The sequence below is a fragment of the Pinus tabuliformis genome, chromosome 1_1 (assembly GCF_031772625.1).
Source record: "Pinus tabuliformis cultivar Carrire ecotype Pingquan chromosome 1_1, CPIR1, whole genome shotgun sequence".
In the NCBI taxonomy this organism is placed as follows: Eukaryota; Viridiplantae; Streptophyta; class Pinopsida; order Pinales; family Pinaceae; genus Pinus; species Pinus tabuliformis.
This window is the reverse complement of record NC_142297.1, coordinates 883292426-883315970: the sequence shown is the minus strand read 5'-3', so window position 1 is coordinate 883315970 and position 23545 is coordinate 883292426. Positions and strand designations below refer to the sequence as shown.

At 37.2% G+C, this 23545-nt stretch overlaps 1 pseudogene; it reads left to right on the top strand.

Annotated features, from left to right (window-relative positions):
• The first annotated feature begins 13344 nt into the window (after positions 1 to 13344).
• LOC149217196 (phenylcoumaran benzylic ether reductase PT1 pseudogene) lies at positions 13345 to 14196 on the top strand (annotated as a pseudogene).
• The last annotated feature ends 9349 nt before the right edge of the window (positions 14197 to 23545 follow it).

The window sequence follows — 23545 nt, the reverse complement described above, 5'->3', positions numbered from 1 at the left end:
ATGATGACGCCGAACCAGGAACTCCAAGTGCAGCTGCAGAAGGTGAAGAGACAGATGCAAAAGAGGAATCGAACAAGCATAGGGTTCGAATGGCTAAAGCCATGAACAAAGACAGTGGAATTAGAAGCGGAAGTAAGACAGCAAGAGTTGAGAGGTAGAAGAAGTGGAACAGAGAACCTAGAGAGGGGACTGAACACAGAGAAAAATAAAGCAAAGCAGAAGAGGACAGAGGGCCAAGCTGACCAGAGGCAGCATCAAGTACCAGAGAGCTTGAAGATTCAATCCTTCCCATAGAGGAATCTGTCCGGGCTGAGCACCCCATTGGGCTCTCCCCTATAGACCAGAAGGTCATAGAGCTGGTAGGAAAAAGAAGTCTTTGTACTCAAGTGGCTTGGGGAATCCAAGAACCACCCTGCCAAGCAAAACCTGCTTCAGGAGAACTCACATTGAGTCCCTGTATTGTAATTTCTCTACTTAAAGGCATAATAAAATATGGCCACCATTGAAGCTAGACCAGAGATGTAGCCATGGAGAATAGGGTGAACTCCTTATTAAAATTGCTTGTGTCTTTATGTATGCTTACTATATTTCTCTGTTGTCTTTCCATTTTATTGTCTGTGTATTGGAAATCTGATCGATCCGTTGCTACAATGACATAGAACACACACACCAGCACATGAGTTTGTAATACCTTAGTTTAATAAATCTTTAACTGATGTCACTTATAGGGTGAATATTAGATGAAGTGGTATTAGATCACTAGGTTGTAAGGTTAGACAAGCTTGTGTTGGTTTAGCTGTGAATCCTGACAAGATCAAAGCTCAAATTAGGAGAAGGAGAGTTGGTGGAAACTAATCCTAAAATTGGGAGAGTCTATTCTCGGAAGACAATGTCAGAGGAAGGTTCTGTTGGGCTAGACCCTCAATTCATAGAGAATTTCCGAGCTATAAAGTCTATGGTAGAATAAATGTATAGAGACTTTAGAAAGCAAAGGTTGAAGATTCATCAAGTTCTAAACAAGATAAAGAAGAAGATGAGTCTCACTGCCATGACCACTCCAAACGAAAGGGGAAAGAGGAAATCTTTCTCACACCTCCTAATAGCCCTGTGCATAATAAGAAAGCATCTTTGATTAAGCTAGATGCTAAATTTGATTTGCCTATATATGATGGAGAGCTAAATGCTAAAAAGTTGGACAATTGGATTAGACAAATTGATGTGTATTGTAGGGTACAGAACATAAACTTAGACAAGAGTAAGATTCAGCTGGCAAGCCTACGCCTAGGAGGCACTGCCTTGGTTTTGTGGGAAGGCAGAACCCAAGCTGATATGAAAAGAGATGGTAAGACCATATTTGTTTGGAGTGACTTTGTTTCTGTAATCAAAAAGCAGTTCTATCCATTGGCCTACATGCAACAAGCCATGATGAGTTGGCAAACGGTTCGACAGTTGAACGGGAAAAGTGTGCAAGGGTATACTCAAGAATTCAGAAAGAGAGCATTGATGTTGGGTATCTCATTAGACTCACTAGAGACTCTTTTGAAGTACATTGGTGGTCTACACAGCTACATGAGTCATACCATCCTCATGTTTAATCCCACTAGTATAGATGAGGTATTTGTACAAGCTACTCATCTAGAAGCTAGAGGAAAGAATGGAAATCCAGAAGTTGGGGGACCATCCCAACTCACTATAAGCAAGAGCAAGGAGAAAAGAAAACAGATGTGGAAATCAAGGAAGGCTAACACTGCACAGAAAGCCAAAGCTTCATGCACTTACTGTAAAGAGGAGGGGCATGATGATGAGCATTGTTGGATTCTACATCCAGAGCTGAGACCTAAGAAGTCCGAGGGCAAGAAGAAGAAGACAACTGCAACTATTTAGAAAGATTTGGGGTCAGCCTCAGGAGATGAAACAACTATAGCAGCCACAGGTATAAAAGGTAAGAATTATGAAGCATCTACTAGTAATTCTACTCAATCTGTTATTGATGAAGAAAATGAGAGAAAAAGACATGAGCTTTTCCATATTCGAGTTATTTCCAAAAATCAAAAGATTGATACTTTGTTTGATAGTGGCTCACAAGTAAATTTGATTTTTGAAGCAATTGTAAGGAAATTGGAATTAGCAACTACACCTCACAAGAAACCATACCCATTAGTATGGTTGAATGATAAAGCACAACTACAAGTGACTATACAATGCAAACTCAAGTTTTCTTTTGGGTCAGCATTTGTAGATGAGGTTGAGTTAGACATAATTCCTTTGGATATATGTGGAATTGTTTTAGGAAGTCCTTACTTGTATGATAGAAAGGCTATTTTCTATAGAGCTGAGAACAAGTATCTACTTGTTAAAAATGGAATCGAATACTTTGTAAGAGCTCATAAGCTCAAGAATACTTATACTCTCATAAACTCAGGATAGATGAAAAGAATGATAAATTCATGCAAACAATTCTTACTGATGGTTGTAAAGGAAAAGAAACCTGATAAAACCAATGTATTTGAGGGCTATAATGCTGAACAAGAAGCTGATATAGAAAAGGTTGTTTCAGAGTATGATGTCTTGTTTCAAGAACCTAAAGGTTTGCCACCAAAAAAGGGAATAGTACATGATATTATTTTGCAGCAAGATGTTCCTTTGCCTAATATTGGGATGTACAGGTTGTCTGCTCTAGAGAACGCTGACATCAAGAAGCAGGTGTAGGAGTTTATCGAGAAGGGCTTCATCAGGCCTAACACATCACCATGTGGCTCACCAATCATTTTGGTGAGAAAGAAATATGACTCTTGGATAATGTGCATTGATTACCGAGCACTGAATAAGATAACAATCAAAAAATCGTTATCCCCTTCGTCGCATAGATGATATTTTAGATCAATTGAAGGAAGCTAGTTATTTCACCAAGCTAGATTTGCACAGTGGATACCATCAGGTCAGAGTTGCAGAGAAAGATGCATGGAAGACTGCTTTCAAAACAAAGCAGGGATTGTATGAATGGTTGGTTATGCCTTTTGGCTTAACTAATGCTCCTGCTACTTTCATGAGATTAATGAATGATATACTCAGACCTTTTCTTGATGATTTTGTTATTATGTATCTGAATGACATTATGAGTTTTAGTAAAACATGGGAAGAACATTTAAAGATTGTTAAGCAAACATTAGATGTTTTGAAAAGAGAAAAAATTTATGTTAAACTCTCAAAATGTGAATTTGGCAAAACATATCTAAACCACTTGGGTCACATAGTAGGGGGATGTGAATGAAAAATAGATCCCTCTAAAGTGGTAGTCATGATGAACTGGCCTAAACCTAGGTCTGCTACAGAAGAGAGAAGCTTCTTAGGAGCAACACAATATTGGAGGAAGTTCATTTCTAAGTTTTCCTCGATTGCAGCTCCCTTACATGCTTTAACAGGATTGAATAAAGTGTTTCAGTGGGGAGGAAAACATCAGAAAGCCTTTGACACCTTGAAATAGAGAATTAGTACAACACCTGTACTAGCACTGCCAGATTTACAAAGACCATTTGAGATCCAAACTGATGCCAGTGACTATGCCATGGAAGCAGTGTTGACACAGCACGGTAAACCCATATGTTATCATTATGAGACCTTTAATCCTGTAGTAGTTAACTATCCTACATATGATAAAGAATTGTATGCATTAGTTCAGAGTGTGAAAAAGTGGAAACATTATTTAATGGGAAAGGAGACAGTAATACATATTGATCATCAGCCACTCCAATATCTACACTCCCAAACTAAGTTGTAGCAAACAAGACATTACATATGGATGGGTTTTCTACAACAGTTTCATTTGGTCATCAGATATAAGAAGGGCATACATAACAAGGTTGCAGACATGTTATCTAGACCCATTATAAATGCATCCACCATACTTAAGCATAATTCTGTGCTACATGAAAGCTACATAGAACAATATTCTCAGGATATGGACTTTAAAGATGTATATGCAACTTTGAGTCAAGGCAAAAGAGTAGAAGAATTGGACTATCATATGAAGGACCAACTCTTATACCATTGTGGGAAACTCTGCATTCCACAAACCAAGAGAGTAAAGATAATTAGGGAAGCACACACTTTTCTAATATCAGGTCACTTTGGGGTAAGTGAAACAGTTTCACAGCTGCAAAGGTTCTGCTATTGGCTGAAAATGAACAAGAAAGTTTCTAGATATGTAAGAGGGTGTGCCATGTGTGCTAAAAGTAAGCCCAACAATAGAAAAATAGGCTTGTACACTCCATTGCCAGTTCCTTCTCACCCTTGGGAAAGCGTTTCGATGGATTTTGTTGGAGGACTACCTAAATCTAGGAAAGGTCATGATTAGCTATATGTTTTTGTGGATAGGTTCAGCCAAATGTGTATTTTGATACCTTGTAGTAAACAGATCGCAACTAAATAGACTGCAAAATTGTTCCTTGAATATGTATGGGTTCATTTTGGATTACCCACTTCCATTGTATCTGATCAAGACTCCTGATTTGGTGAAGTTTTGGTCGAGTCTGTGGGAACTAATGGACACCAAATTGAAGAGAGGAACAACTTTTCATCCGCAAACAGATGGCAAGGCAGAAGTAGTAAACACGACAGTGATCCAGTTACTAAGAAGTTATTACAGCAAACATCCTAAGCTTTGGGATGAACACTTGTGTTATGTGCAACATGCTTACAATAGAGCCACGCACTCTTCTACACAAAGATCTCCTTTTGAGACCTGTTTTGGTTTCAAACCAAGGTCTCCTTTGGATTTTTTTTTGGTAAAGATACCATGGTTGATGGACACAATGATGTGGACAAGGCAACTAGGTTCGTTGGACAGATCCAGGAGATCCACCAGGCAGTATAGGAACAACTAGAAAAGAGCCAGGCCAAGTACAAGGCTAAGCATGAGAAGCACCGGATGGAGCATAGTTTCCAGGTTGGAGACCAAGTCTGGTTGTATATCAGCAAGAACAGGATGCAAGGTGAAGGTAAAAAGCTAAAGCCTATCAGGTATGGACCTTTTAGGATACTTGAGAATATTGGGGAAAATGCTTTTCGCCTTGATTCACCAGCTTACATGCACATCTACTCAGTCGTAAATGCAGATTGCTTGAGATTGTTTGAACCTTCAATGATTGAGGACCCTAAAGAGCAGAGTCAATTGCCTTGTGTTGATGACCTGCTACCTGAATATCTCAATGAGTTGTAGGAAGAAAAAGTGTTGTACAGGAAGGTAAGGATGACGTGCAGGGGAAATGTGGAGTACCTCAGGATTGGGCTCAAAGGTTCAAAGCCGAGCAACGAAAAGTGGATTGAGATTGGACAAGTGAAGAAATAGTATCGTCACTTAGTCGATGCTTGAAAACCAAATTTTGGTGGTCCAAAATCTTTTTTAGTGGGAAGACTGTGATCTGAATCGGATCCACAGATGACAGTCAAAGAACCATGACTGTATCAGGTCGAACAAATCTCTAAAGAAATCCAAAACAGCGTTCAAAAACACCCTGAAAGAGTGGCAATGGCAGCCAGCATGGAACAACGAGGACCTCGTTCAAAGCGCGCTGATCGAGGCCCATGGAGACTGCGTGGGAGGTCAAAGTAGCCCCTAGGAGCCTCGAATTGCGAAATGGAGGTGGATTTTGATGGGTGATTAGCACCATCGCTAGGCAAACAGGGATGAAATGGAGGAAGTCTGAGCACTCGGTCGCGTTGGGACTGGAGGACCGCGGGTGGAAAATGAAAAGGCGCTAAACGTATAAGGTGGGACCCGCGCTCTGGAAAAACCAGCGGTTTTGATCGGGGTGCCCATAAACGGTAAGAGGTTTTGGACGAGAGCGCAACGATTCCATACATTGATCGAAGCGTGGCAGGTGGAGGTGAGTGAAAACCACTGTTGATCGCGCGCTATTGGTTGAGCAAGTCAACCGCGCAAAATGTGCATATGGCGTTGGATTTGGAGGGCTCAAATCGGATGGCTGAGATCATGCCCGATGGAGGAAGCGAAATTGATAAGGGAATATGCTGCATTTTAGAAGGGATTTGGAATCCGTTTTGACTACCACAATGGAGGAAATATTTATCCACGACGTAACTGAAAAAATGAATCGACGAAGTATGCTGGCGCCGTTTAGAAGAGGAAAAGTGGCCACTCCTTGAGCGTTCATGATGACACCGAACGAGGAACTCCAAGCGCAGCTGCAAAAGGTGAAGAGACAAAGGTAGAAGAGGAACTGAATAGGCATAGGGTTCGAATCACTAAGGCCATGAACATAGATAGTGGAATCAGAAGTGGAAGTAAGATAGCAAGAGTCGAGAGACGGAAGAGGTGGAACATCGAACCCAGAGAGGGGGTCTGAACACAGAGAACAGTAAAGCAAAGCAGAAGAGGACAGAGGGGCAAGCTGACTAGAGGCAACATCGAGCACCAGAGAGCTCAGAGATTCAAGCCCTCCCATAGAGGAATCTATTCGGGCTGAGCACCCCATTGGGCTCTGTTATAAAATTATATATTACAGAGCAATGGAACACATAAAATATTGCAGAAATATAAACATAGAAAACACATAAAACAAGAGAGACACAGATATACATGGTTCACCCAGTTTTGGCTACATCCACGGAGAAACAACCAGCCCTTCCTTCTATATTATCCAGCAAACTGAAGAGATACAACCTACAGTAGATCCATTGTAACACCCTCTTTGCTCTCAATCTCCTCTCTCTTCCTAACTCAGAATACAGATATTCAAAGACGCAATACAATTCCCTCATATATAGTGAGGGGTTGCCTTCTAGGGAAAAAAATCCTAAGTTAAACATAATTGCTACCGTAAGATCATCCGCCAAATGAACGACCGAGATTGACTAGAAATTACTAGACTTTTACAAGGCAAGTTTACATCTATTTTTAGCTTTGGGGGTGCTACCCCCGAACCCCCGCTAGCCCTCGGACCCCCACGAGGGGGACAAGTCCCCCCCTACACCCCCTCGCATGGAGGGGTGTATAGTCTTCCTGGGGTATACATATGGCTGAAACCTTTGAATATAGAAGATATTCAGGCTCCACACCCAACAATCTCCCACTTGGAGACTGATTATAGCAACTCCACCGCTGCTTCATTTGCTAGATAATGACTCCACTTTGGACCTAGCTATTTCTCACCTTCTTCATCATACTTGAAGACCAATTGAAACTAAGCATATTCTCAGTTTCTCCCTAGATACAAATTTTGTTAGCATATCTATAGGATTTTGGCTAGTGTGTATCTTTTCCAGCTTCAACTGTCCATCTTCCAATGCTGATCGTATGAAATGGTACTTGAGCTGTACATGTTTAGTCTTGGAATGAAATGAAGAGTTCTTTGCAAGATGTATGGCACTCTAGTTATCACTGTATAACCTGCCCAACTCCTGCTTCTTACCCAATTCATCCAGAAGCCTCTGTAACCAAATAATTTCTTCACTAGCCTTTGTAGCAGCAACATACTCTGCTTCTATTGTTGAAAGTGCAACAACACTTTGGATTTTTGAAACCCAACTAACTGCTATTCCACCTATAGTAAACAAATAACCTGTTGTGCTCCTCCTGTTATCTCTATCACTTGCCATTTTTGCATCAACATATCCCTATAGAGCAATGTTTGAACCACGAAAGCATAATGCTTGATTTGTGGTACCTCTCAAATACCTGAGAATCCACTTCATTGCCATCCAATGTTCTTTTCCTCGATTGTTCATGTACTTGCTTACAAATCCCACTGCATGTGCAATATCAGGCCTTGTGCAAACCATTGCATACATTAAGCTTCCAATTACTGATGCATATGGAACTTTAGACATATGAGCCATTTCTTCCTGAGTCTTGGGACACGCCTCCTTACTTAATTTGAAATGGCTAGCCAAAGGTATACTAACTGGTTTTTCATTCTGCATATTAAAACTTTTCAACACCTTTTCTATGTACTCACTTTGAGACAGTGTTAATTTGCGATTCTTCCTATCTCTAGTTATTCTCATACTAAGGATTTGTTTTGCAGCACCCAAATCCTTCATTGCAAATGTGTTTGCCAATTTCCTTTTGAGCACATTTATTTCTTGCATGTTAGAACCTACAACAAGCATGCCATCTACATACAATAACAATATAATATAGCTGCCATCATTTTGCCTTTTGAGATAAACACAATGATCAGAGTGACATCTAGTATAACCTTGTTCAGACATAAACCTATCAAATTTTAGATACCACTGCCTTGGAGCCTGTTTTAAGCCATACAAGCTCTTCTTCAACCTGCACACTAGTTTCTCCTTCCCTTTTACCTCATATCCTTGTGGCTATTGCACATATATCTCTTCCTCCAAATCCCCATGGAGAAAGGCTTTCTTTACATCTAATTACTCAAGATGAAAATCTTCAACTGCTACTAGACTTAAAATAGTTCTGATTGAAGTCATTTTAACAACAGGAGAAAATATTTCATCAAAATCAATACCTTTCTTCTGTGCAAACCGCTTCACCATAAGTCTAGCTTTGTACCTCTATTTTCCTCCATCTTCTTTCTTCAGCCTGTAAACCCATTTATTCTGCAATGCTGTTTTACCTGTAGGCAACTTGACTAAGTCCCAAGTCTAGTTATGTGCTAAGGAGTCCATCTCTTCTTTCATGGCTTGCTCCAACTTCTTCCTGGTTTCTACCTACACTGCTTCTTCATAACATTCTGGTTCACCAGAATCAGTCAACAATACATAATATAATGAAGGAGAGTATCATTCAGGGGGTCTACTTATCCTGGTAGATCTTCTAACACCACTTTCTGGTGTTTGAGGTGCTTGTTGCTGTTGTGGTTGTTGTTCTAGCTATTGATCATTATGATTTTCAGGCACCATCACTTTTCCTGTGATATCATCAAGCACTGTGTATTCTCTGTTTTCTTTTTGTTGTTTCTTTTCCTGCAACTGATTCTTATATGAGACCTTTTCATTGAATATTACATCTCTGCTCCTAATGATTTTGTGATTTTCATAATCATATAAGCGATAACCAAAATCATTAACACCATATCCAATAAAGTACATTTCTTTGATTTTGCCTCAAGCTTTGTTTTATTTTCTTTATTAATGTGGACAAAGGCTTCACAACCAAAAGTCTTTAAAAATGAGTAGTTTAACTTTTTACCTGTCCATGCCTCCTCTGGAATACCACCATCCAAGGAACTTGAAGGCCCTTTGTTTATTAGATAAAAAATAGTATCTACAACATCTGCCCAAAATTGTAAAGGTAATCCTGCATGCAATCTCATGCACCTTGCACGCTCCATGATTGTCCTGTTCATCCTTTCTGACACGCCATTTTCTTATGGTGTTCGTGGAACTGTCTTCTCTCTACGAATTCCATTCTCTGAACAGTACATATCAAACTCTTTGCTGCAATATTCACCTCCATTATCTGATCTGAGACACTTCTACCTTTTCCCTGTCTCATTTTCAACCAAAGATTTCCATTTCTTGAAAGTATCAAATACAACAAATTTATTTCGAATACAATAAATCCAAGTTTTTCTGGTTGTATTATCAATAAAAGTAACATAATAACGAGAGCCACCAAGAGATGATACCTGAGCAGGTCCCTATACATCAGTATTCACAAGCTCTAATTTTTCACTCTTCTTTTCTTTCCCAACTCTAAGGAATCTGACTCTCTTCTATTTTCCATAAAGACAATTCTCACAGAATTTTAAATCAACATGCTTCAAACCTGGAAACAAATTTCTTGGGTGAAGAATTTGCATCCCCTTCTCACTCATGTGCCCGAGCCTATGATGCCACAATTCTGTATCTTCTCCTGTAGAGGTTAAAGCATTAACAGAATTAGAAATACGATTGCATAAATACAACGTACCAACCTTTCCTCCTTTCGCTATTACCAAGGATCCTTTAGTGACCTTCTAGGTTTTATCTGTGAAAGTACTTACACAACCTTCACCTCCCAACTACCCTGTTGAAATCAGATTTTTCTTCAAATCTGGAACATGCCTTACCTCCTTCAATAGCCATTGATTTCCATTCTATTGTTTTATGAAAACTGTACCCATTCCAATGATTTTACAAGGTTTATCATCACCCAATTGAACCTGTCCAAAATCTCCTTGAACATAATCATGAAAATGTTTCCTATTAGGTGTGGCATGGAATGAGGCCCCTGAATCTACCACCCAAGCATCAATAATATTTTCTAATGAAAGAATCAAAGCATCTTGTAACACATCACCTGTCACATTCGCTTCATGATTAGTTTCTTGCTGCGCATCTCCTTCTTTTTCCTTCCGAGGCTTGCAGTATTTATTCAGGTGTCCTTTCTTCCTGCATTTCTAGCACACTATCCCCGATCTGGACTTGGATCTACCTTTTCTTGACTTACTGCGATATCCTGGGCTCTTTCCTCTTTCCATTTTTTCTTCCCCTAGTTTCTGTAGTCAAAGCATTACCTGATGTCTCACCAGAGCTTTTCCGTCGCATTTCCTTGCTAAGGATTGCACCGACAACATCATCAAACTTTAAAGTACTAGATCCAGAGACAGAGTTACTAATTGCCATAACTAAACCATTCCAACTTTCTAGCAATGAGCATAGAAATAACAGAGCCCTAACTTCATCATCAAAATTTACCCAGAACTTCACTGAATTGTAACTGTATTAAAATCATTTAAATGATCTGCAACAGATCCACCTTCTGACATATTCATATTAAATAAACTCTTCATAAGAAATACCTTATTGAGGCCGAGGGTTTTTCATACAGTTTGGCCAATACCGACATTAAACCCTTTGTTGTCATTTCCTTTGAAATATTAAATGCTACTGACACCGCTAGGCACAGCCGTATTGTTTCAAGTGCCTTTCTGTCTAGAATATCCCATTCTGTGTCTGTCATACTCATCGGCTTCTTTGTCTTTCCACTCAATGGTAGGTACAGATCTCTTTGATGCAGATAATCTTCCATCCGCATCTTCCACAACTAGTAGTTTTGGCCGTTGAATTTTTTGACCCTAAACCTACCATCTTCTGCCATTGCTCCCACTTGAACCAGGAACCCTTCTCTCTTGCGAGTTTATCAGCGAAATAGACCTTTGGCTCTGATACCAGTTGTTAGAAAATTATATCTTACAGAGCAATGGAACACATAAAATATTGCAGAAATATAAACACAGAAAACAAATAAAACAAGAAAGACACAGATATACGTGGTTCACCCAGTTTGGGCTATGTCCACAGAGAAACAAATAGTCCTTCCTTTTATATTATCCAGCAAACTAAAGAGATGCAACCTATAGCATATCCGTTGTAACACCCTCTTTTCTCTCAATCTCCTCTCTCTTCCTCACTCAGAATACAGATATTCATAGACGCAATATAATTCCCTCATATATAGTGAGGGGTTGCCTACTAGGGCAAAAAACCCTAAATTAAACATAACTTCTACCGTCAGATCATCCGCCTAATGAATGGCCTAGATTGAATAGAAATTACTAGACTTTTACAAGGCAATTATACATCCATTTTTAGGTTCGGGGGTGCTGCCCATGAACCCCCGCTGGCCCCCGGATCCTCGCGGGGGGGACAAGTCCCCCCCGCACCCCCCGCGTGGAGGGGTGTATAGTCTTCCTGGGGTATACATCTGGCTGAAACCTTTGAATATAGAATATAATTAGGCTCCACACCCAACAGGCTCTCCCATGTAGACTAGAAGGTCGTAGAGTTGGTAGGAAGAAGAAGTCTGTGTACTCAAGTGGCTTGGGGAATCCAAGAACCACCCTTCCAAGCAAAACTTACTTCAGGAGAACTCACATTGAGTCCCTGTATTGTAATTTCTTTGCTTGAAGGAACAATAAAATAAGGCCACCACTATAGCTGGACCGTAGATGTAGCCCTAGGGAATAGGGTGAACTCCTTATTAAAATTTCTTGTGTCTTTATGTATGCTTACTGTATTTCTCTACTGTCTTTCCATTTTATTGTTTGTGTATTGGCAATCTGATCGATCCATTGCTACAATAACACAGAACATGCACACCAGCACATGAGTCTATAAGACCTAAGTTTAATAAATCTTTAATTGATGTCACTCATAGGGTGAATATCAGATCAATGAAAGAAACTAACAGGCATAAAATAAACTCAATAAAATAAACACTCAGAAATATAGAAAAACCAGACATGGCAAAAAAGGCATGAGAGACTTTCTTGTAGTCTCTCTTTCTCATGAATTTTTATTATTAAAATAATTTTTATGATACATATAAATACATGAGCAAGTTGTCTCAAGATAGTGCGTCTATCTTGAACAAACTTGGTTGAGATACATTCTCAACAAAACACTAATCTAGGAGAACTAGTTGGAGAGAATCTCTCATCCTAACTAAACTCCCTAGTTTGAGGAACTAACTCCTAATTCTCAAGATTTGATTTATTTAATTATAATTTTGGATTTATAATTGTTTTATTATGAGAGTGAGGCTAACAATATTTCCACCAAACTAGAGAGAATAATATTACTTACTTTATACTTAATTTTCATACAAATATCGTTGGAAATATTTCTACATGGTTTATATCAAATTTAATAATTTATTTCAATTAAATAATGAACTTACTATTTTAGGATCCATATTTCTCATGCATGCATTGAAATAGATTCATTTCTCTCCACATAACCTAAAAATGATATCTATGACTAGAGAAAACAATATGTCTTACTGCCACTAGTTTTAAACTTAGTAAGAATTTTCAAGTGGGGAGAATTATCACATAGGCTTGTAGACTTTAATATATGCACATACATATTTCCATTAATACAATTAATAAATCTTGTTTCCAAAAAATAAAATTTTATTTCGTAAGTATAAATTCCTTTCCAATTCCTACCAAGTAAAAACACCAAATTGCATACTATCTTCTTTCACACACATAATCACTATATCCCACAAAAAATATATGGGAAAAAGGAAATATTTCTACCAAATGAAGGAGTGTGTCATTACTCATTGTACACTTAATTTTCATATAAATACTATTGAAAATATTTATGCGTGGACTATATCAAATTTAATAAATTCTTCCAATTAAATAATTAACGTGAATTTAAACAAAATTTACTACTTTAGGCTCTATATTTGTCTTGTATGCATTGAAGTAGCTTCATTTCTCTCCCCACAATCCAAAAAGGAATGCTACAACCAAAGAAATAATATAACCATGATAAGGGTTGAATATAGGTAGAAGTTGTTGAGAGATTTTCTGGAAACCCTAGGATAGGAGGACTGCAAATCTGCGCTTCAGAGCCGAGATGGGAAGCAGCAGGGTACTTATAATTGGTGCAACAGGCTACATTGGTCGACATGTTGCCAAGGCTAGCCTTGATCTCGGCCATCCCACCTTCCTTCTCGCCAGGGAGTCCACGGCTTCCTCTAATTCTGAGAAAGCCCAGCTTCTGGAATCCTTCAAGGCCTCAGGTACAAATATAGTCCATGGAACATTAGAGGATCATGCAAGCCTTTTGGAGGTAGTGAAGAAGGTAGACGTAGTGATCTCCACAGTTGGATCACTACAGATAGAGACGTAGGTCTATATTATCAAGGCTATTAAAGAAGTCGGAATGGTCAAGAGGCTTTTCCCATCTGAGTTCGGGAATGATGTTGATAACGTCAATGCAGTGAAGCCTGCAAAGAGTGTGTTTTAGGTGAAAGCCAAAATCCGCAGGGAAATCGAGGCAGCAGACATTCCTTATACATACGTCTCTAGCAATTGTTTTGCAGGGTATTTCCTTCCAGGCCTGGGACACGATAGCCTTTCAGCTCCTCCAAGGGATAAAGCTGTCATTCTTGGAGATGGAAATGCTAAAGGCTTGGATAGGATGGTTTCTGGATCTGCAGTTTTTCCCATCGGATCCAACACCAAAATCAACGGAGGTTGGCTGCACGAAGCGGATCTGCTCCCTATCGCTGTGAATAGATACAAACATCCCAGATCTGGACTGGATCTTCCCGATCCGGACAACAAACAAAGGAAATGCCAATATCCAAGAGCCCTGGAACACTGCGCATTCAAGAAGCCTTGTCTGGTAGTGGTGATGGGTCCTGCACAGGCACTCTTCACCGATATAATTCCCCGGATCTCAGAAGGGGCTATATGACACGAGGATAGCCTGAATACGAAACAGAGGAGAACAGATCCGACAGTCTCTGTGGTGGCAACTTTACCAGATCCACGCTTCCAAATCATTATAAAGCCCACCTCTGGGAAATCAACCCTAATCTGGGTTCAAGCTTCAGACAGTGTCTCAAATCTGAAGAAAAACAATGCCAATCACATTGGCCTCCTGGAAGGATATCAACATCTGCTCTCTGAGGACAGATCATTAAAAGATCACAGAGCAATTGATGACTACAACATCAAGCTAGGTTCTAATATTATTGTCAACATGAGGCTACGTGGAGGTGCAGTAGCCAGTGGCCCATGAAAGCAAACAGAAGGGGGCAGTGGATCTAAAGCAAAACATAGCCCAGAACTACACCAGCAGCACAAAAGCGAAGGAACATCTTACAAGCATATTCTACAAGGGGGGAAAATCTTCTTCTGCAGCCCCACAATAGGTCAGAACAGAACCCAACGCATATATCGTGGAGCAACTGAACTATACACATGAACTAACAATAGATACAGCAGAATCAGAGGAGGTACGTAACATTTATGAAAGACAAGCTCGCATCTGTCGTTTCAACGATTTCTAGCCAAAACCCATGGACCTTTTTCACTGGATTTTCACAAAATGGTCTCTTAATTGTGATGTCATGCTCTACTCCAAAGGATTTTTTATAGTCAAACTTCCTTCAGAAGAGGTCAGGGCCCTAGTTATTCAAGAGGGACCGTGGTTTTGGGGATCTTCAGGACTCTTCATTACACCTTGGACCCCAGAGTTTGATGCAAACTCCTTCATCGTTTCTAAGATGCCAGTATGGGTATGACTACATAACCTCCCTGCACATTTTGGGGACCAAAAGACACTCGCATGCATTAGAAACTCATTTGGCAGATATATTAAAATGGATACTCAGCGAGTGGAAGATGGAATCTACACTTTCGCATGAATCTGTGTGGAAATTGATCTCAGCAAAGGATTACCGGACCACATAGTACTGAAGCATAAAGATCACATCTGGATGCAAACAATATATTATGAAGATACAACATTCCGATGCAGAATATGCCGGCAGACAGGGCACCTACAAAATGCCTGCCCAGATTTCAAAAAAGACAGCCAAAGAAGGAGGAAATCCGGGAAAAAAAAAGGGTGGACATTCCCCCCACCAGACCCTGAGGAAGAGGAAGAAGGTGAGGAGGAATTGCCCATCCCAAATGAGAACAGCCAAGCAGAACCGCAGGAACAATCTCCACAAGTGCCCATGGAATCGCAACCGGAAAAGGCTTCCGACACAATGGAACTCAGTGGAACCAAAAGGCAGCATAAATCGGACACCTCAGACTCTGACAAGGAAAACCCTCGACCCGGTGAGGAAAACCCACTTCAACTCGTTCCCATGCACCTGGCCCAAGGCGAGTGGTGCAATGTAGAGAAGAAAAAGGGGAGGAAAACTTGATCTACCCCCTATCTGGCATCTTAGTGCTCCAGGCATGGATTTTTTTCATCAGATTTTTATTTTCACTGTACTTGACACTTGTGTCAACCATTTTGTCAGGCTTCATAGCCTTGTCTTTGAAATGCTTTGGCATCTACAAAATGTAATTTTCAAAATTAATGGGAATTACGATTTTTTCCAAGGGAAAAATAAAAATAAAATATAACCATGATATTATTAATTCCTTAACATATCCATAATATACTATAACTTATCCCAATATATTAGGTGTGAGGCCGAACCAAGCAAAGTAAAACATAAAATATTTTGACTTCTTTATGCTTTTGGAATATTACGAAAGGACTCTATGAGGCTTTTTTGTGAGGAATTACCAAAACTTCAATATCTTCCCAAAAATTTTACCAAATATCCTTTACACAATACAAATGAAACATCCCAGACACTGTTTTTTCTATTAGGTGGGTTGTCAATAACTCAAACTTTTACAATTTCAATGGAGAATATCATTATTGACATCATTTCAGATCTAAATATAAGTCCACTTACATTATGCAATTAAATGTGAGACACTTTTGTTAAAATGACTTTCATATGAAACAAATGTATACCTATGATTTTGTTTGTTTCTAGCTCTTCTCTCTTGTTTACTGGTTAGTACATTATTGTTTCACCTTTTCCACTCTTTTTTTAGCTCATCCATGTTTATAGTCTTCAAGCCTTAGTTTAGTGTGTATATGTGTTTTCTCTTTCTTTGTATTAATTTTGTCTTCTTGAATAAATACCTAGAAGAAATGTAAAAATATGAACAATCACAAACAAGATATTAACTAAAAAACATGTTGTCCAAATTAGTTATTTAGCTAAATGCAACCAATCATATAATTCATACTTTTATAGATACCATTGATTTTTGTACATGTTATATACTTAAAGCTCATCATGTTTTTCCATATAGCTAGTATGGAACAAAGACTAAGAAAATATAGTGTAAGAAAATAAAAACATACTTGAGTAAGGTAAGATGTAGTTTTGAATCCTTTTTTTTATATCAAAGTTGGTTATGAATTTTTTTATGATTACTAAGTTCATTATGGCTATATGGTGCATGTTATGAAACTAGCTCACAAAAAGATAGAAAATGTAGATCATTGTCGTAAAAATCAGCCTCTTTGAGGGGGAAACCTCCTTTACATTACACAAAAGAAAAATTATTCAATGATACAAATGAAAATGCCTCCTTTCTATATATAGGAGTCTAAGGGGCCATAATATAATCAGAGTCGACAAAACAATAATAATGTAAGGGCACAAAAATAACAATAGTGGGCTTCTATGGGGCATAATAATAACAATATGGGGGCTACATGGGCACAACAATATAATAAAGGGGTTGCACTAATAACAATAAGGGGTTACACTAGTAGTATAGCGACCTAACATGCCCCTCTCCTTCAAAAAGTGATGTTCTCAACGCTTGAGTAGTTCTAGATGCTTCTGTATAAAATTCTCATCCTCCCATGTGGAATCTTCAGCGGTAAATTCTTCCACTTGATGAGATACTCTGAAATTTATTGATTTCGTAGCCGTCGGGTTCTTATTTCCGTCATTGCTTAAGGTTCAAATATGAATTTTCCTTCCTCGTCAAGTTCCAACAATATTGTTTGAACTCGGACATTGTCACCTATAACCTTCTTTAAGCATGAAACATGGAAAACTAGGGGCACTCAAGAAGATGAAGGAAGCTACAATTTGTATGCCATAGTACCAATCTTTTGTAACACCTTGTACGGACCACAATACTTTGGTGATAATTTATTATCCTTCTTAGCTTGCTTGAGGGACATTTTTTTGTATGGTTGCAGTCGTAGAAATACCCAGTCACCTACATCAAAACTTCTTTCGCTGCAATGTTGATCTGCATGTTGTTTCATTCTATTTTGCGCCAAAGCGAGGTTATCCTTTAAGAGTTTGAGAACTTGTTGTTGATGCTTGATGTGATCCTCCACTGATTGAACCTTAGAATTTTGTTTTAAATATGACGTGATGGACAGTGGATAATATCCATAAAGTGCCATAAATGGGGTAATTTTTGCTGTGGTATGGAAGGAAGAGTTATACCACCACTTAGCCAGAGGAAACCACTTGACCCATTGTGTCTGTTTATCAGATACAAAGCAACAAAGATGTCCTTCCAAAAATTTGTTCACTATCACAGTTTGCCCATCAGATTCATGATGATAAGATGAACTATGAGCTAACTGAGTACCAAAATATTCCACCTCTTGTACTCCAAAGAAACAATTGGAGGTTTTTGCATATAATTGTTTCTGCTCCAATAGTTTTAGCACCCTGTTAACATGTTGAACATGATCCTTCCAAGACTTGATGTAGATTAGTATATCATCAAAAAATACACACAAATTTTCTAGGTAAGGGTTATAATTTGGAATTCATCAAATCTTGAAATGTAGAAGGTGCATTGGTAAGGCCAAAAGGCATGACTCAAAATTCATAATGACCCTCATGAGTTTAAAATGTTGTTTTTGGAATGTCTTCAATCTTCATTTTGATTTGATGATATCCTGAATTAAGATCCAAATTGGTGAAGTAAATTGCTCCATGTAATTCATCGAATAATTCATCAATGACAGGAGTGGTTAATTTATCTTTAATAGTAAGCTTTTTGAGCCCCCTATAATCTAGACACATGCACCATGATCCATCCTTCTTATTTACCAATACCACTGGAGTAGAGAAAGAACTTTGACTAGGTTGAATTATACCAGCCTGTAGCATTTCTGCAACCATATGTTCAATTTCACTCTTTTGGGCACATGGATATATGTAAGGCCTTATGTTTGGGGGAACACGCCCTGGAATAAATGAATAGCATGATCATGATCATGAATAGGTGGGAGGAATTTGGGAGTCTCAAATACCTTGGAATGATTGTCCAAAACTTTATGGAGATCTGGAGAAATAGATGATTTCGATGTGGGTACCTCTAGTGAACATAATTGTGCAATTTTCCCTCATTGTTCTTTCTTTAGAAGCTTTTCCATGCCATTAGAGTTGATTATCTTTCCCGGTTTCCCTGTAGTACCCCTTAATTCAACATCCTTTCTTTCCCAAAAAAATTTCAAGAAAATTTCTTAAAAATTAAAAGCTATCATATCCAAAGATTGTAGCCATTGAACTCCTAGTACAACAAGCACACCCCCCATTGGAATGGAAAGCATTGGACTATTCAAGACATATTCTCCCATGGATAGCTTGATATTGTGGAACTTTCCAGAGAAATTTATGGTTCCTCCATTTTCAACCATTACTTGACACTCTGGTGCTGGATATAGGAAGCAATTCAATTCCTTGGCTATCTTACAATGAATAAAATTATGGGTACTAACCAAATCAATCAACATTGTTACCTTTTTCTTCTTGATATGCCCTTCTATCTTGAGAGTTTAAGGAGTGGTAATTCCTGTCAATGCATTACAAGATATGGTTAGATTTATTTCTTCTTTCTCTGGGATTGGTTCATGGTGTATATCCTCTTCTTTTGACGTTTCTTGTTCCTTTTCTTGCTCCTCTTACCCATCTATGTAAATTAATTTATTCTCAGCACACTTATGACCTTTAGTGTATTTTCTATCACAATTGTAACAAAGATCTTTTACTCTCTTTTCTTCCAATTCTTGTGGTCTCAACCTTGTATGTGGTGAAAGGCTAGGAGCAACAACACTTCCATCTTTATAGTTATGAGTGGTAGGCTTCCTTATTGCCATAATTTTTCTTTCAATTTTTCTTGCCAACCTGTATGCCTTCTCCAATGAATTAGGTTCCTAAAGGAGAACCTCATGTTAAATGTTATCCTTTAAATTCCCTATGAAGACATCAATCCACTGCTTCTCTGGAATATCATTTAACCTTATATTCAATTTTTGGAAGTCCTCAATGTGCTCTACCATTGAACCCTTTTGTTTGAGATTTATCAATTGGCTAAAGAAGGTGTTGCTCTTTGTATCCTCATAATGTGCTATCATTTCTTCCAGGTGATTTGGTTCTAAATATAAAGATGCAATACCTACCTTTTGCAACAGTTGCACATCATGTAGATGAAAATATTTCTCCATCTGTAGTATCCATGTTATGGGATCCTTGCCATCAAACTTCCTCATATCGATCTTTGGAATATAGTGGGTCTTCAATTAGATTCTATGAAATCATGATTAACATTTATTTTTTTCTCATCATGAGTTTCCTCTACTACCTTTTCGTCATTAGGAGGCCTTTCTTGTAGCAGATTTGTCCCACCTTCCTTCAAACCTTCCATGTCTTTCTTTAAATTTTCCACGCCTTTCTTCAAATATGCTTCCCTACCATTAATATTAGCTTCCATGGCACATATAAAACTATTTATCTTAGCTTCTATCACATTCTTCAAATCATCCATCCAATTTGCTTACTACGTGTTTATATTTTCTTGATTCGAGTCATTCTTTTTCTTGCTTTTAGTAGCTCGATATTGAATCTGTTGTATCTCTGAAATTTCAGATCTCTAAGGTATGAAATTTGGACCTATAGTATCCCTTTGCTTCCTCTTTCCAATTCCACTAGTCTGATCGAAATTGGATTATCCAAGAAATAGTTATGCCCAATCTCCCAAGAGGACCTGATTATACAGTTTTTTCAGTAGAGTGAACTTGTACGAAGTTCCACGTCTCACTGTTTTGACCTTCAGACCAGAAAAAAATACAAATAAAATTAAATTCCTTCCTCTTTATGCAACTTCTTACAAAATTTCAATCTGATGCTCAGAGAGAAAGTTATGATGATTTTCCCAAGGTCACCTGTTTGGGATGTAATTCAGGAGCCTGCTAAAACCCTAAATGTTTTGGACCGTATCTCCGAAGATATAGTGAGACAAGATCTAAAATTAGGACCCAAGCTCCAAAATGATTTCAGCTCAAATGGGTTTTAATTTAAGAGTCTGAACCTTTGTATAAAAATAATTATGGCGAAAATTCCACAATGGCCTGTTTCAGATGGAATTATGGAGCTTGCAAAAACCCTAACTTCTACAGATCATATCTCTGAAACTATAGAGAGACAAGATCTGAAATTTGGATCTGAGGTTCAGAACTATTTCGGTTCAAATGGGTTTTTCTTTTAGCTTCTGAAACTTTGTAGGGAAAATGTTATAGTGCAAATTCCACGATGGCTTGTTTGGAGCAACAAAACCCTAGAATCCAAAGCTTTGATACCAAATGTTATGAAACCAAGTCACAAAAAGATAGAAAAGATAGATCAATGACTTAAAAATTATCCTCTTCATGGGGAATCCTCCTTTAAATTACACAAATGAACAATTCTTGGATGATACAAACGACAAGGCCTCCTTCCTATATATCGGAGTCTAAGGGGTCATAATATAATCAGAGCCAACATAACAATAATATTGTAAGGGCACAAAATAACAATAGTGGGCTTCTATGGGGCACAATAATAACAATATAGGGACTACATGGGTACAAAAATATGATAAAGGGGTTGCACTAATAACAATAAGGGGTTACACTAGTAGTATAGGGACCTAACAGTGCGGCACATACTTGATTAAGGTAATATGTAGTTTTGAATACTTTGTTTCATATCAAATTTGGTTATGCAGTTATTTAAGATTACTAAGTTCATTATGGTTGTATGGTGTGGCTCACATTCTTTCTCAACATTGTACATGCTTGTATTATATAACAATAATGATATTGACTTATTTAATGATTTTTACACCTTATAAATTATTTTTAGTAGTCCATTCTTTTCATCCTTATATTATGCTTTTTCCATGTTTTTAGGTGAATGAACTCTATGAATACATTTCTAGTTACCTCATTGTATTATGTCATATTTGTTTGTGAAATGTAATTTTTTACATTGTCTTACTCTTCTACAAAATTTTGAAATCCTATGATTGGTTGAAGAAATTGAAACGTAGTTTTTTCCTCTCTTATTGAATTTCAAAACAAAATTACAAAACATGGTGTAAAGGCAAAAACTAGTTGCTTTGTAGCTATTACCCTTGTTTGTTAACATTTATGATATGCAATTTTCAAGGATTATTACATTTCTTTCTTAAAGTTAAATTATATGAAATATGTTGCTGGTATCACTGTTAAGTTTTAATTTATATTTTTTTAATAGTTAATTTACATTTTTATTAAAGTTTTACAGGACGTGATTGGTGATAGGGTAGTTAAACTTGATAGAGGAAATATATTGAAACAATATTTTTAATGCAATGTAACTTTCATTTAGTCAAATATATACACCTAGTATATATTCATCTTAACCATGGCTCTACCAAGTGTCAGAAGGGGTCAAATTTAATCCTTCCTTTGTGTTTGATAATTCCTGGTTAAGATGGATCTATATTGTGTGTGTGTGATTATTCATTGTTTAAATTTCATTTTTAAATGTATAAATGGATACAACACCTTAAAAATACCTTTGGGCATTTGGATTGTGTATATTACACAATTTAAATTTGCAATTACAACAAATCTTTGCTAGATTTTAAACAAAATTGATAGAAAAATATATGTGAAGAAAATAACAAAATGTAAAATAGTGAGACTACTTCAAATGCCTTAAATTTTCTTAACCATAAGATTGTTTTAATAACAATGTTAGTATTAAAATAATTACATTTTATTAATATATATTTTTAAATATACATTAGTATTACTTAATCTTGCATAGTGAAATATTTGATTTATAATCCATATTAAATATTTTTTTGAATGCCAATTATCAATTTTACATTAAAAATTAAATGAATTGCACATATAAAGTAATTGAATTGTTTTTCTTCTAATTACTTTTTCTTTTTATTTTTATCACATATCATTTGTATCGGGTTGTAATATTAACAATGAAGCAAGAACCAAATGAGCACATCTACATTAAATAATATAAAAATGATATAAAATTATGTTATTTAACATATACATTGAAATATTTATTTATGGCTCCAAGAGCAAAAGTGAAATAATTCTTCCACAAATCCTTTGTACTGGGTTGTAATATTAACAACGAACCAAGGGAGAATCAAACCAGTGGTGAGAGTGAGGTTATTGAAGTTTTATAATGCTTTAAATTAAAACTTACCAAATATGTATATTCATTTATGATTTTACTATAGGCCGCATTGTATTTTTATTTAGAATATATTTTACTTTTATTTTAAAAGGAACATGTGTCAACTCGAGGTTGAATACAAGTGGAATCACACATAACCCCTCATACTAGGTTGTAGAATGCGCCTATAGCACAATAATTTAATTTATAAGTACTCTTTAATATATGGTTTTAAATGAGGTTGTATTTTTCAACCATTGCTTTTTCTATCCCTTAATCAAGTTGGATGGATTTGTATTCAGATAATGATTATTAAAGTTATTATAATCTATCCTTGATACACATATGATTAGTAAGGTGGTTATAAATTCTATGTTTTCTTCACCCATTTAGAAATATTTTTATAATTTTTTTTAATATTATAATTTTACATATTGGTATTATATTTAAAGTTATATATATATATATATATATATATATATATATATATATTTTTTTTTTTCCACGGAAAAAAGCCGAACATTCTATTATAAATAGAGTGTTACAGAGTAAATCAAAAATTTACAGAACGACTTGAATTCACCAAGCATGGAGAAAAGTAGTCGTGCCTGAAAGGAATAAATCCTGAAGAGCTTATATGAGCTCCAGATTCAACTGCCCGTTGAGGGCTCAAACCGCCACCAACATATGAAACAAACCTCCGGGGAGTGAAAAAACACAAAATAGGAGAGATCCACAATGCGGCTG